We start from the raw sequence: 14,883 nt of genomic DNA on the forward strand, positions 1-14,883 counted from the left end.
ATAAAGAGGGAACCGGTGTGGAAATGCCGAAAACCTCTAAAATGAAGCGTACGACGGAGTAGGCCCGAATGACAACTCGGCCACCGATTCAGACAGCCATGCCGAAGAGGCAACTCAGAAGGTGGATACCAATGTAGTGCTCGGTGCAATACTGTTGCTTCACTCAGACCTGGCTCTTTTTAAGTCAGACATCTGTAAAAAGTTTGAAGTGGGATTTTTGAAGTCAAGAAGACACTGATGGGCGAGAATGCAAAACTGAAAGCCGAGAATGTGAGGGTTGTGGGAGACGCAGAGGGGAAGAAAGCTGGATATGGAAATTGTGGCTTTGTGGCTTGGTTGCTCAAGGCAACCTGGATGAGCTGTCGCTGATAGCCAGGACACAGCCTTACGGAGAAATATCGGTAACGATAGACCTCCCCCGTCACTTTATTGCAAGGATCCAAAACTCTCACACCTTTGACATTATAAAGAAAGTAATGCCCACCAAAGACTTAACATTCCATGGACAACGGATCCAGATCTGTACCCAGCCAAGCTACAAATGTCATACAACGGAGCAAAAATGTTTTTCACACACCCCGAGGAGGCCCTACGGCTAAGCTATGCGGAGCACCAGTTACGATCATCTGAGGAGAACTGAGGTACCGTTGTTTATAATGAACATCATCATGGTAGACACCAATGGTGACCCACCTCCATGGATACTCAGTGATTTTAGAACATCAGAATTTAACTTCAACAAGCAAGTAGTTTGGGGAATACTATGTAATATGAATTTCATTGTATAATTCCTGCCCATGCGTCTTTGTTTACTTTAGTCAAGATTAACATGTTAAAGGAGGACTGCTCCTCTTGCAACTGCAACTCTTCTAAAAGTGACTTTTTGTCATATTTTACTAATACTGTCACTATGTAAGGACAGCTTTACGTCAAACTAGTAGTTTGTGTGAAAAAAAACAGGCTCAATGAGTCCCCCCTGCCTTTGGCAGATTACCAGAACTAGTACAGTGCCCATCGGAAGTATCTATTCATGTGGGAACATAAGGGGTATATTTGCGGGTGTAAAATGTGGGTGCAATTTTCCTGGTTTAATTCTATGGGACATGTGCATGACTTCACTTTTATATTTTTTGTATTGTGTATTTTTCTGTAAATGTATGTTTTTTTTGAAGTCGAGTACAGTGCCCGTCAGAAGTATGTATTCATATAGTGGGAGCTTAAGAAGAGTTGTTAATTATGGGCATAATAATAACAGCATACTCTGTAGCATTATAAAGGGGTATATTTGCAGGTGCAAGGTAAAATAGCATGTGCAATTTCTCTGGTTTAATTCTTTGAGACATGCACATGATAAAAGTGTTGATTTTTTTGTTTTTTTAACTCATTTTTATATTTTTTTCGTTTGGTGTTTTTTTTCTGTAATGTACAGTGCCCGTCAGAAGTATGTATTCATTTGGGAGCATAAGGGGTATATTTGCGGGTGTAAAATGTGGGTGCAGTTTTCCTGGTTTAATTCTATGGAACATGTGCATGACTTCATCACTTTTATATTTTTTTGTATGGTGTATTTTTCTGTAACGTATGTGTTTATTTGTGTATCTTTCCGTTGTCTTTTTGTGCATAAATGTATAATTATTGTTTTTGTTGCTGTTGTAATTTTGTGTATTTTTTGTATAAATATTTAGTTTTGTTTATTTTGAGCCATTTTCATATTTTTGTTGTATTTTTCTGTAAATGTATGTGTTTTTTGAAGTCGAGTACAGTGCCCGTCGGAAATATGTATTCATATAGTGGGAGCTTAAGAAGAGTTGTAACTGTAACCAGACTAAATGGTGGTTCGTTACACACGTAGACGGTGATCGATAGTGAAGTGTGTGTGTGTGTGTGTGTGTGTGTGTGTGTGTGTGTGTGTGTGTGTGTGTGTGTGTGTGTGTGTGTGTGTGTGTGTGTGTGTGTGTGTGTGTGTGTGTGTGTGTGTGTGTGTGTGTGTGTGTGTGTGTGTGTGTGTGTGTGTGTGTGTGTGACTCTACCTTGGACACAAATCTTCTCCGTTGTATTTCTCTCACACACGCGCGCTGCTGAGAAACGTGCAGCTTTCAACACAACAGCCATTGCCGTCAATAACTTCCAGGTGAGGTCTGTCCGGTCTAAATAGCGAACGGTCAAACTAACATGAAAATAAACATTTCGAAATGTCATCACCAAATAAAGAACAGTAAAAAAGTATTTTTCCTCAAAAGAGAAGTCCACGGGAGCTCGTGCACGCACCGAAAGTGAGCTGTGCAGTGAAATAGATATAGATAGTGCGCTAGCGCCCCCTCACACCCTGAGGTCAAAACCTATTCAGCATAGGTTTCATTTCGGGCCGTCCAGAAGTGAAATAAAATTAAAATAAACATTTTGAAATGACCAAATTACTCCAAATAACACACTCTGGGTATTTGGAACCCGTTGACCGAGTTTCAGGTCGAACTCGCACTGTGTCGGGGAGATATTTGCTCCACACACACATCCAGACATCCACACACACACACACACACAGACCTCCCTTGCTTTTATAGGTAGATGCACCGTGACTGAGCAAACAAAACCAATGAGAGCCAGGATTGTGTTTGATGGGCTGTCTGACAGCTATTGCTCACAAGCCCCGCCCCTTTCCCGAAGCTAGGGAAAGGGGCGGGTTCTACTCCTCCAGACCATACACTGTGGTTCTCCAGACCACAGTGTATGGTCTGGAGGAGTAGAACATGGAATTGGTGACTTTTCTGCTTAAAAGATAATTACTGCTGCTTGATTTACATTTTGTTTGATTTGTAATTGTTACACTAGAATTTCACAATGATTTTAACATAAAATCAAAAAAAAGAGGTATCAATTATAAAAATCTGAAAAAAATTAAAATCTCAAATATAGAAACACCAAAACATAAAACCATTAGATGTGCTCTATTAAATATTAGATCACTGAGATCCAAATCTCTACTTGTAAATTACCTTATCTCAGAAAATAACTTTGATTTATTCTGTTTAACTGAAACATGGCTGTATCAAGATGAATATGTTAGTTTAAATGAAGCCACTCCTCCCAGTCATTTAAATACTCATATGCCACGAGACATAGGTGGTGGTGGTGGTGTAGCAGCTATTTATCATTCCTCTCTCCTAACCTATCCTAAACCAAAGGCCAATTACACTTCCTTTGAAAGCCTGGTTCTAAATTTATCTCATACCGAATCAAAAACCCGTCAGCCACTCTTATTTGCTATAATTTACCGTCCTCCAGGCCCTTATTCTGAATTTATATCAGAATTCTCTGAGTTTATTTCAAACTTAGTCCTCAGTTCTGATAAAATACTGATAGTAGGAGATTTTAATATCTATGTTGACAAAGATAGTGATAGCCTGAGCTCAGCCTTTATGTCCCTAATAGACTCAGTTGGCTTTTTTCAAACTATTAATGAAGCTACTCATCGTTTAAATCATGCTCTTGATCTCGTTCTAGCATATGGCCTTGATATTAATGAACTAAAAGTCTACCCTGAAAATCCTCTGCTATCAGATCACTTTTTAATATCTTTTAACATTATCCTAGAGGATCTCGCAATAAAATGGTTACGAGTAGAAATCTGTCCAATAGTGCTGTGGCTAAATTTAAAGAGGCCATTCCTGCTGCCTTAAACTCAGTGCACCGTCCAATAAGTAACTATGATATTAATTATAACCCCTCTCAACTGGATCTGCTTGTCGATAGCTCTGCTAGTCGACTAAAATCCACCTTGGACTTCAGAGGAAAGCTCCGTGGTTTAGCTCTGAAACTCGCACACTCAAACAAACAACCCGTAAATTAGAGAGAATGTGGCGCTCCAATAAAACAGAGGAGTCACGAATACTCTGGCAAGAAAGCCATAGTAAATACATGACAGCGTTACGACATAGTCGATCTACATACTACTCCTCACTAATTGAAGAAAATAAAAATAATCCGAGGTACCTTTTCAGCACTGTAGCCAGGCTAACACAAAGTCAGAGCTCTATTGAGCCAATGATTCCTCTAGCCCTCAGCTGTGAGGACTTTGACATTTTTTAACGATAAAATTCATAAGATTAGAGATAAAATTAGCCACTCCCTGCCTTCACCTGGGCCTGCTGTACCATTAAATGTAAATAGGCTTAACCTAAACTGTTTCACACATATAGGACTTCAGGAACTTAACTCTATTATTTCATCCTCCAAACCATCGACCTGCCTTTCAGATCCGATCCCAACTAAGCTGTTTAAAGAAGTTGTTCCCCTGGTCTGCCGATCTTTGTTGGAGACAATAAATATATCCCTATCAATAGGCTACGTGCCACAGTCCTTTAAAATAGCTGTAATCAAACCCCTTCTCAAAAAACCTACTCTTGATTCCAGCACTTTAGCAAACTACAGGCCTATATCTAATCTTCCTTTTATTTCAAAGATTCTTGAGAAAGTTGTGGCGGCTCAGCTCTGTGACTTCCTTCAAAACAACAGCCTGTTCGAGGACTTCCAGTCAGGTTTTAGAGCTCAACACAGCACAGAGACGGCTTTAGTTAAAGTAACTAATGATCTACTCTGGGCTTCAGATGAAGGACGACTCTCAGTGCTGGTTTTATTAGATCTTAGTGCAGCTTTTGACACTATAGATCACGATATTCTACTAGAGAGATTAGAGGAATTACTTGGAATCACAGGGACTGCCCTAAACTGGTTTAAATCCTACCTATCTGATAGGTACCAGTTTGTACACGTGAATAATAACTTTTCTGTGTACACTAAAGTAAGCTATGGGGTTCCTCAGGGCTCTGTGCTAGGTCCAATCCTCTTCTGCATCTATATGCTCCCCCTTGGTAATGTTATGAGAAAATACTCTGTTAACTTTCACTGCTACGCTGATGATACCCAACTGTATGTATCAATGAAGCCAGGTGAGACAAATCAGCTATCTAAACTTGAGGTCTGTCTAAAGGACATTAGGGCCTGGATTGACCAAAATTTTCTTCTTCTTAACTCAGACAAGTCTGAGGTCATTGTACTGGGCCCACGACACCTTAGAGAAACCTATGCTAGCCTAACTGCCCGAGATGGCATTACTTTGGCATGAAGCACAACTGTTAGAAACCTTGGGGTTCTATTTGATCAGGATTTATCCTTCAACTCTCACAAAAACAAACTTCAAGAACTGCCTTCTTTCATCTCCGTAACATTGCTAAAATCAGACCTATCCTGTCTCAGAGCGACGCCGAAAAGCTAGTCCATGCTTTTGTTACCTCTAGACTGGATTATTGTAATTCTCTTTTAGCAGGCTGTCCGAGCAAGTCGCTTAAGACACTTCAGCTGGTTCAAAATGCTGCAGCACGTGTACTGACTAAAACTAGGAGAAGAGATCACATTACTCCTGTATTAGCCTCTCTGCATTGGCTTCCCATAAAATATAGAATAGAATTCAAGGTTATTCTTCTCACTTATAAAGCCCTAAATGGACAGGCACCAGTCTATCTCAAGGAGCTAGAACACTACGCTCTCAAAATGCTGGCCTACTCGTTGTTCCATTTATCTCTAGAAGTAGTATAGGAGGAAGAGCTTTCAGTTATCAGGCCCCACTTCTCTGGAACCATCTACCAACCACGGTTCGGGGGGTAGACACCCTCTCTACCTTTAAGGTTAGGCTCAAAACATTCCTCTTTGGTAAAGCTTTTAGTTAGGAACCAGCTCATAGTTAGATGCAATAGGCATAGACTGCCGGGGGGGTCTGGCATGCTCGGTTGGAGAGAGGTTGGAGAGGGCGTTAAGAGAGAGGTCATTTAGGTTAGAGAGGGACCAGAGAGGGTCCCATTCCTCTCTCAAACACTCCCTTTATGTCTGCTTCTTCCCTTGTGTGTTTGCTCCTGTACTCCTTCTGGCTTTTGTCTTGCAGGTCCGTGGGATCCTCAGTGTGGAGTTACAGAGTCTCAACAACTCTGTCTCCACCCTTTCCTCTGCACACACCCAACACAGCATAACGTGGATGGCTGTTCATCATAGGAATGGGATCCACACAAGGTTCCTGCTGCGGTTTTTCATTGCCGCCATGATGAATTCATGTTGGGTGTGGGATACATATGTATGTGTATATACGTATATATGCATATGTGTGTATCCATAAAATGAAGAGTCCTTCCATAAGACTGCTCTACTGTAAAGTGTCTTGAGATACCATTGGTTATGATTTGGCGCTATACAAATAAAGATTGATTGATTGATTGATTGATTGATTGATTGATTGATTGAAAATGGGCCCTTTTTACATCACTCTACTGTTTTGGATAAAGAGGGGGTTTTAGTCACAGGTGAGTTTCAGTCCACCCCCATCACACTACTTAATGTGTATGGGCCTAACTGGGATGAGCCAGAGTTTTTTTTTTTTTTTAATTCCTGATATTTCTTTTTTAATTAATAATTGGAGGTGACTTTAATTTGGTACTAGATCAATACAGGTCTTCAAAAGACCCGAACATCCCGCTCCACTGCTCACTGTACCGTCCCGAAATGATCCTCTGCCTTTGCACAGCCTTTTCATATAAAACCATTCAACAATGGAATCAACTCCCTGACAGTCTGAAGCTGTCTGTAGATCTGAACCATTTCTCTTGAAACTTAAAGAAATACATCTTCGATAACCAGCTGTCAGCATCAGCAAACTTAAATTTTACAAACTCTTTTACTATGTTGTATAGCTGTGATGGTTTCTTAAAAATAAACCATCTGATTAATTTTAAATGATTACTGTTCAGCTAATATTGCATGTATTTGTTTGTGCTACTGACAGTTGCAATGTTTCAATACTGTGTGCACTTGCCCGGGGACTGCAGATAGAAATTAGCATGAGCTAAATCTGGTACAAAGCATATTTTTTTAAGATTAATGTATTTTGTACATTGTCCCTGTCAAATAAACTAAACAAACAAAACAATACCCACCTCTAATGCAGCAAATTTTCTGGATTTGTATATGGGAAACACAAACTTGTTTGATGTATCCTGAACGCAGCAGGGAGGGAGTGTTCATTTCATCCCATGTGCATAATGTTTATACAAGAATTGCTAATTTTTTACTTGATGGAAAATTTTTGCCCTCAGTTTGCAATGCCAAGTACATAACATTGTAATTTCTGGTCACTGTCATTGGAGCTGCTCGAGACAACAGATTCACACCGACGCTGGAGGTTTGATCCTCAGCTCCTGACAATGAAAAGTTTTGTGAGTACCACGAGGCACATTTTTTTTAAGTGAACAAAAAAGGTGACATATTGCCACTTCTATTATAGGAGACATTCAAAGCAAATTCAATTAAAGGTAGGGTAGATGATTTTCTCCAGATACACTTTTTAAGTTTTTGGTTGAAATTGTCTTTATGTCCTGACAGAAATTAAGACATGCTCTGAAAAAAATAACAAAGAAAATTCGTCATTTGTAGCAGCTGTAAACCTGTAAAAACTTAGACTTTAAACCAATCACGTCTCCCTGTCTCCCTGCTCATTCTCGACCCCTCGTGGGCACAAGCCCACACTCAAAGTGCGTCACCGGTGACGAACTTAAAACTGAGTTTTTAGTCACGTTTTTTTAACATCTATAATTAGTGTTTACTTACTGCTGAATAAGACATAAGACGACAAAGTTTTTGCACAATACAAGCGATGAGCTGAGGTCTGCTATACACCTTTTTGCGGTGACATTATCATCAGGGACATTTGCCTGAGCAACGCCCTTTGCCATCTTAAGAGGGGTTTACAATTGCCTGACAACGCTATTTACACTATTTACGCAAACAACACAAAGGTTTTACTCATTGTTGTACACATTTTTTAGCAGATTAAAGCCAAAGGCCAAGCACCGATATGAAGGAAAGTTACATCTGGTTGGTTTGGAATCATGTCCACACAGAGCACCTCAAGGTTCATAAAAAAACGACCTGACAAAATGGCCAGATATATTTACGAGTAGCTCATTAACAGTCCTGGCGTCTACACAATGGAGAAGATGAAGACAGAAAAGCTTGGATGCATTTATTTTCTTTAAGGTAGGCTTATGTATGTGTTTTTGTGTCTATATAGGCCTGTGTCATCATGATAATTGGCTCGTTACACGATGTGGCTATGCTTGGCTAGCGCTGTGTTATGGCAATTATTATATTCATCATCATATCGTCAAATGTATGTTCATGTGTACAATTTGTCATGTTTTAATACATGATGACTGCATTACTCTTTGCACTTTTGAACAGCTGAGTCATGTTAGATACAGTACAGATCGTATTGTACTCAGTGCAACACAGAGTCTCTGCTGAAGGTCAAACTCACATGCAGATATACACGAACACACACACTATCAAAGATAGATAAGAGTGGCGCCCAATCTTCCTCATAATATACACGTCTTCATCATCCTCAAATGTTTCCACTGTTGGGCATCTGACTCCCTCCTTCTCCTCACCTCAGGGTGGAACTTTTTCTGTTATCTGTATAAAAGCTTAAGCTGTGAAACTGTTAGAGTGGGTCTTGCCTTTTTGCTCTGCCATGAGCCTTTTGCCTTTCATTCTTTCAGGATGGAAGCTTCTTTTTTACTCTTTTTTTATTTAATTTTATAATAAACCTTTTTTTTTTTTTAATAAAATCATCAATGCTCCGACTGGACTCCATCATTCAACCAGAGCAATAAATCATGTCTCCAAATGAGGTCAACCGCAAATTTGCCGTGACAGCTGCTAATAATATAATTAAACAGCCTAAATTAAAACATAAATGGGTATAAGAAGCACATTTGTTTATTTAATATACAGTACTTACAGTTCATATACAAGACACTGCATATTTACTGTTAATTTCATGTTGCTTGTCTTCAAATTAAACATACTAGCCATAAACATTACAGTCATTACTGAATAAATTACAATTTAAATGTAGGCTAATTTATAATGTCATAAAATCAGTCAGGAAGAAATTAGATCCCCAAAATACACTACTGCAAACATATGACCACTTTGATTTTGGCCTCCATGTAGTTACATCTACGTTTGTTCGTCTCAGTGCTTGGATCCATAATTTCCGTTTCTGGCCTTTTTCTGTTGGTATTTTGTAAAAGGCTATCTTTTCCTTCAGCCAGACATGGTAATGACAGCCAAATACTACGCAGGATTTGGGCATTATACGATAAAAATCCGCCATTCTACAAAATCAGCGGTAAATAGCGGTTGTCAGGCAAATAATTACCACTCTTAAAATGGTGGCGCGCATTGCTAAGTCAAGTGCTGACGTCATGCTAAAAGGTGTATTGGAGCACCGCCGCTTGTGCATGTGAGTGAAACGGAGCGAAGGGGGAAGGAGGGTAAAAGGCGGAGCCGTCGGGGAAGCTACATTCAAAATCATGCTGGCTTTCGAAAATCACCTACCATGCCTTTAAAGATATTATAGAGTAACTAAACTCCAAACCCACTTTTTTCTGCTGAATAAATATGTTTTGGGGTATTAATCAGAATCAGAATTCCTTTATTAATCCCAGGGGGAAATTGCTTTTGTTACAGCCACTTTATGAAAACTAAAATCACAAATAAACGAGTAAAACGTTTAACAAAGACGAAAAGAAAGAATAAACGTTTAATAAGTGAATAATCTATCAAAAAAGCAAGGAACGTGTGCGTGTGTCTCTGTGTGGAGCAAATATATCCCCGACGTGGTACAAGTTCGACCTGAACCTTCTGTTATTTTGGAGTAATTTGGTCATTTCAAAATGTTTGTTTTCATTTTATTTCACTTCTGGACGGCCCCGAAATGAAACCTATTCAACTTTTGACCTCAGGGTGTGAGGGGGAGCTAGCGCACCATCTATATCTATTTCACTGCACAGCTCCTCACCCGAGCAACAGTCACGTGTGCGGCCAGTGCCAATCGCTGCGCACACAGCCAAGCAGACACGTACTGTACGAGCGATAGAGAAGAAGATAGTTTAGACCGAGTCACGGGAGCTCTCTGAATTGAGAATGAGGAGTTGTCGTCACGGCCTAGAGCCCCTCCCCCCGATCCTCCCCGCCGCCATGTTGGCATAAGTCCCGCGGCAAAACAGATTGTTTACATGTGTTTTTAGTAGTAGTAGTAGCAGAGGTACTTGCTATTCCGCACTGTTTGACTATGCCTGGAAGTCACTGCTGCGTTAAGAACTGCTCCAATACCTCCCACGATAGCCATGGAAGACGGAGGAACAACGGGATACAGTTTTTTAGGTAACCGAAATGGACACAGCATCTAGGAGAGCAAGTGTCGGACCTGACGAGGATTGCTTGGTTGGCTGCAATTAGAAGAAAGGACCTTACTTTCGATCGCACACCCCCGTGGATGAGAGTGTGTTCTCTGCATTTTCACTCTGGAACGTTCTCTTAAAATGTCTTTATGTAGTTGTCTCTTAAAGCTAGGAAGTGTAGGTTACCTTATGTGATTGTGGACGCTGTAGTGCCTTTGTCTCTGACACACTAAAACACACATGTGAAGAAACTTACTTTTGCCAGTACAACGCTGTTTACACCAGCTGGAGGCTTGTAGATGACCAAGTCCTGGACCCAGCCGCAGCAGAAAGTCTCGTAACTTTTAGAGACTTGTGGCTTTTGAACTCCTGCATTGTGTAGTAACTTACACCAAAAACTAGGTAATTTACGATGTCCATGTATGTGCACGGAGGTAAAAGGTCCAGGTCTCTGTGCCATTCCGCTGTACGTACGGGTCGATGTTGCGAATGTCCACTAGCTTCTCCAAATACCTCTTTTTTGCGCTTGGTATCAGTTTGTCCCTGTAAGGTCCCTTTTCTTTTGCCTTCTCTTTTTGCATTGCTTTTCTTCTTTTTCCTTGTTGTATTCCTCTACGTAAATGCGCAAAAAGTAAAGCTCTGGCGAATGCGTGAAATTCTGGGGGCGTCTACCACCATCATGGCTGACGGGCTCAGACCCCCCCAAAACAACCCAACTCACCACGTGACTCCTTACTCTCAATAGATCATTTGAAACCGTCAGCCACTGGTGAGTCTTTTGCAGACAACTTTCCCAACCCGTTCAATACTCCATCTGGAAAACTGTGGATTCTCGATGGTGCCATGCATGGAAGCTAAGCTCTGACCACTCGGTTCAAAGGTAAAAAATTATTTTTGTTTTTTTAAAAAAAGACAGCCGAATTGTACATCATACTTTAATTTACTTACTCACTCATGTAGTTTGGAGCTTTAAATTTTGTTTTACTCAGTTTTGTTACTTTTCTGATTGGCGCTACAATGTCTATGGAGTTTGGTTATCAGCGTCTCAAACATTTCACGGGAACACACACGCAAGGTATTTATTTATTTATGTATATTTATACAAAAAGTACACACTGACTCATGAATCAGTCTATAATGGCAACCAAAAACACTTTGACAAAAAATGTACAAAACGACAACTGAAAGATAAAAAACACACAAAATGACTCCAAAAAACATACATTACAGAAAAATACACCAAACAAAAAAATATAAAAATGAGTAAAAAAACAACAACAAACACATTTATCATGTCAATGTCCCATAGAATTAAACCAGGGAAATCGCACACGCTGTAATTAATAATAAACCCCCTTCATAACACTACAGAGTATGTACACCTCTTTGTACATTCAACCTTCAAACACATACTCATTTGGCCATAATTAACTCTACTTAAGCTCCCACGTGAATGCATACTTCCGACGGGCACTACTAGATAAGTTAAAGACTGTTGAAAATAAGGATCGATACACACATTACAGTAGTAAAAAGTAAAGTAAGATAGATAATACAAATATACAAATGTGATACAAATATTTATAACAATCAAGCTATGAGGTTACAGTGATGAATTCTACAGTTTGATGGCCAAAAGATGGCCAAAAGCAGGAATGGTTTCCTGCGGCGTTCTGTGGAGCACCGTGGTTGGATCAGCCTGGTGCTGAAGGTGCTTCTGTGACTGACCAGAACATTATGGAGTGGGTGGGACTCATTGACCAAGATGGCCTTCACCTTGGACAGGCTCCTCCTCTCTGTCACCACTGTCAGAGAGTCCAGTTTAATCCCCACAACGTCACTGGCCTTGCGGTTGGCGTCTGTGACCCTCAGTCTAGTCCCCCAGCAAACAACAGCATAGAGGATTGCACTCGCCACTACTGACTCATAAAACATCCTTAGCATTTTTCTGCAGATGTTGAAGGACCTCAGCCGTCTCAGAAAATAGAGGCGGCTTTGGCCCTTCCTGTAGAGGGAGTCAGTGTTCCTCCCTTAGTCCAGTTTATTGTCAATCACCACTTCCAGGTATTTGTACTCCTCCACAATGTCCACACTGACCCCCTGGATGGAGACCAGGCTGACTGGCCTCTTAGTTCTCCTCAGGTCCACAATTAGCTCTTTGGTCTTTGTCACATTGAGCTGTAGATGGTTCAGCTCACTCAATGTGAGCTGAACCATCGATACCCCTCGATACATCCAACCACTGCAGAGTCATCCGAGAACTTCTGGAGATGACAGGTCTCAGTGCAGTAGTTGAAGTCCATGGTGTATGTGGTGAAGAGGAAGAGACAGTCCCTTGAGGGGTCCCAGTATTGCTGAGCACTTTGTCAGACACACAGTGTCGCAGGCGTACATACTGTGGTCTGACAGTTAAGTAGTCCACAATCCAGGACACAATGGAGGAGCCCACCTGCATCTCTGTCAGCTTCTCACCCAGTAGACCCGGACGGATGGGGTTAAAAGCACTGGAAAAGTCAAAGAACATGACTCTCACAGTGCTCGCCGCTTGTCCAGGTGAGAGTAGACACGGTTGAGCAGGAAGGTGATGGACATCCTCAACTCCATCCTTGGGCTGGTAGGCAAACTGTAGCGGGTCGAGGTATGGTCTGATAGATGGTTTCTTAATAGCATATAACATCAATAGCAAGCCTATTTTTTTTTGGGTCAACAAAGATGTACTGGTAGCTGCATGGTTAAAACATTATACAATGAGACAAATATAATAAATTCTGACAACAATTCCATTAACAGTAGTCAAGAGTAGAAAAACCTAAATCCATTTTAAAATTACTTTAGCATAAAGATCTTTGTTTTATTAAGAAATAAAAAGTAAAGACCTGCTAAGAAAAAAATGTTGCAGACTTCTGTAAATGTCCAATTGGAAGCTTTTTTAACCTACAAATATTTGGAAGTCCAACTGCACGAACAGTAAGTCAAACACTGTTCAAACACCCTCGTAAGATTTTAAAATTATGGAGCATTTCTAGATGCCACTATCATATAACAAAAATCAGCACACCTTAGGGAGCGCTTTGAAAATGATCCTTAAGGGTGTACTCACACTGGCAACTGGGGCCGTTCCAAGCTCACAGCAGGAATCCCCCCCTCCCTGTCCCTTTTCTGGCACGGTAGAATGGACGTGATCACCAGCTCAACTCGGTTCCCACAGAGAAACACATCACGTTAATTTATGACACGTATGGCGTTACGTCACCATTAAGCGACTCTGGGTTTGTTGTTGACAGTACATTCTGTTAATTTCATATTTTCTGTTGCGTAGGGTAACTATAAACCAAGATTCACGCAGACACGTGCTCGTTTCACGGACTGGGTTTCCCAGGGCCCCTGAACGCATCACGTTAATTTAAATGACCGTAACTCATATTGCTCATATTTGCTCTTATCGGAGAAATTCCACCAGTTTATGAAAGATAATAAGTTGCTCTTTACAGCCAGTGTCGGTACATTGCGGTAATTTTACTCACACGTATCGGAAACATTAAAGATGCTGCTTTGTTTTGACGAAATCGACATAGAGAGAACCAAGTGAGTGAGAACGAAAGAGGAGATTAAAACAGACCAAATAACGGTGTGTGGCAGGTGCAACCACAAGGTGGCACACTTTCCTCATTGGTAGTGCTATATAAGGAAGTGGTCACCAGTCAGGATGTGCCAGTTTCCCATGGATTGCCAGTGTGTTCTGTGCACACACACTGGATGGGTGGAAGCCTGAAGTATCACGGTAAATGCTGTTTTCTATATGCATTTTAGATGTTTGCTGTTTGTTTTAAATACTTGTGTCTCCAATAGGCTTTAAACCTGCTGCCCTCATTGAGGGAGGAGAGGCTGTTACTGGGTGACTGTCTAGTGTGGGTCTGAGGATCTTTTTAAAGTGGGAACTGGGCGTGAGGAGTCGACGTCGCAGGTACATTGTTTTAATTGGGTTTTAGCATCTGAATATTAAATGTTATATTGTAGTGTAGACTCATTGTTGTTGTTTTTTCTTTGCAGTTAGACCCACTGCCTGCTGTCCTTTTGTTTTTGATAGTTTTCTTTGTGTTTAGTCTGCCCGGTTGGTCTGCATACATTGCTCGGGCAGACTACTTAATTTTTTATGGTTTGTTTGTTTCGGTCACTTCCCTACTATTGTATGTACTCTTATTAACCCACAGATAGGCCAACCTGATCATCCTCCATCGGGGTGTTTGTGTGTAGTGGTTGAGTGTGGTTATTAAGATTGCTGTGTCAGTGCAGAGTGTCTTGCGGTTCCTTTCCGCCCTAAATGGTGTTCATTCAGGGTCTTGAGCCCTTACTGTCGGTTAGGGTTGAGGAAACAGTACTGGGAAAACCGTTGTTTACCTGTCATGAAATAAACATTGTAATTTACCTATTTCATGACTGTGCTTCATCCTTCGGCCGTGTAACATTTTGGCGTTGTCAACAAAAAAATATATAAGGAATACTTTTTTTTGGGTGGAAGTGACCGTTTTTTATTTTTATTAGTTAGTTAAGGACAGCAGGAGTGGGACCAGCGGCTCTAGTAGCACAATGGAGC

This window comes from Gouania willdenowi, chromosome 21 (genome assembly GCF_900634775.1).
Source record: "Gouania willdenowi chromosome 21, fGouWil2.1, whole genome shotgun sequence".
Classification (NCBI taxonomy): Eukaryota; Metazoa; Chordata; class Actinopteri; order Blenniiformes; family Gobiesocidae; genus Gouania; species Gouania willdenowi.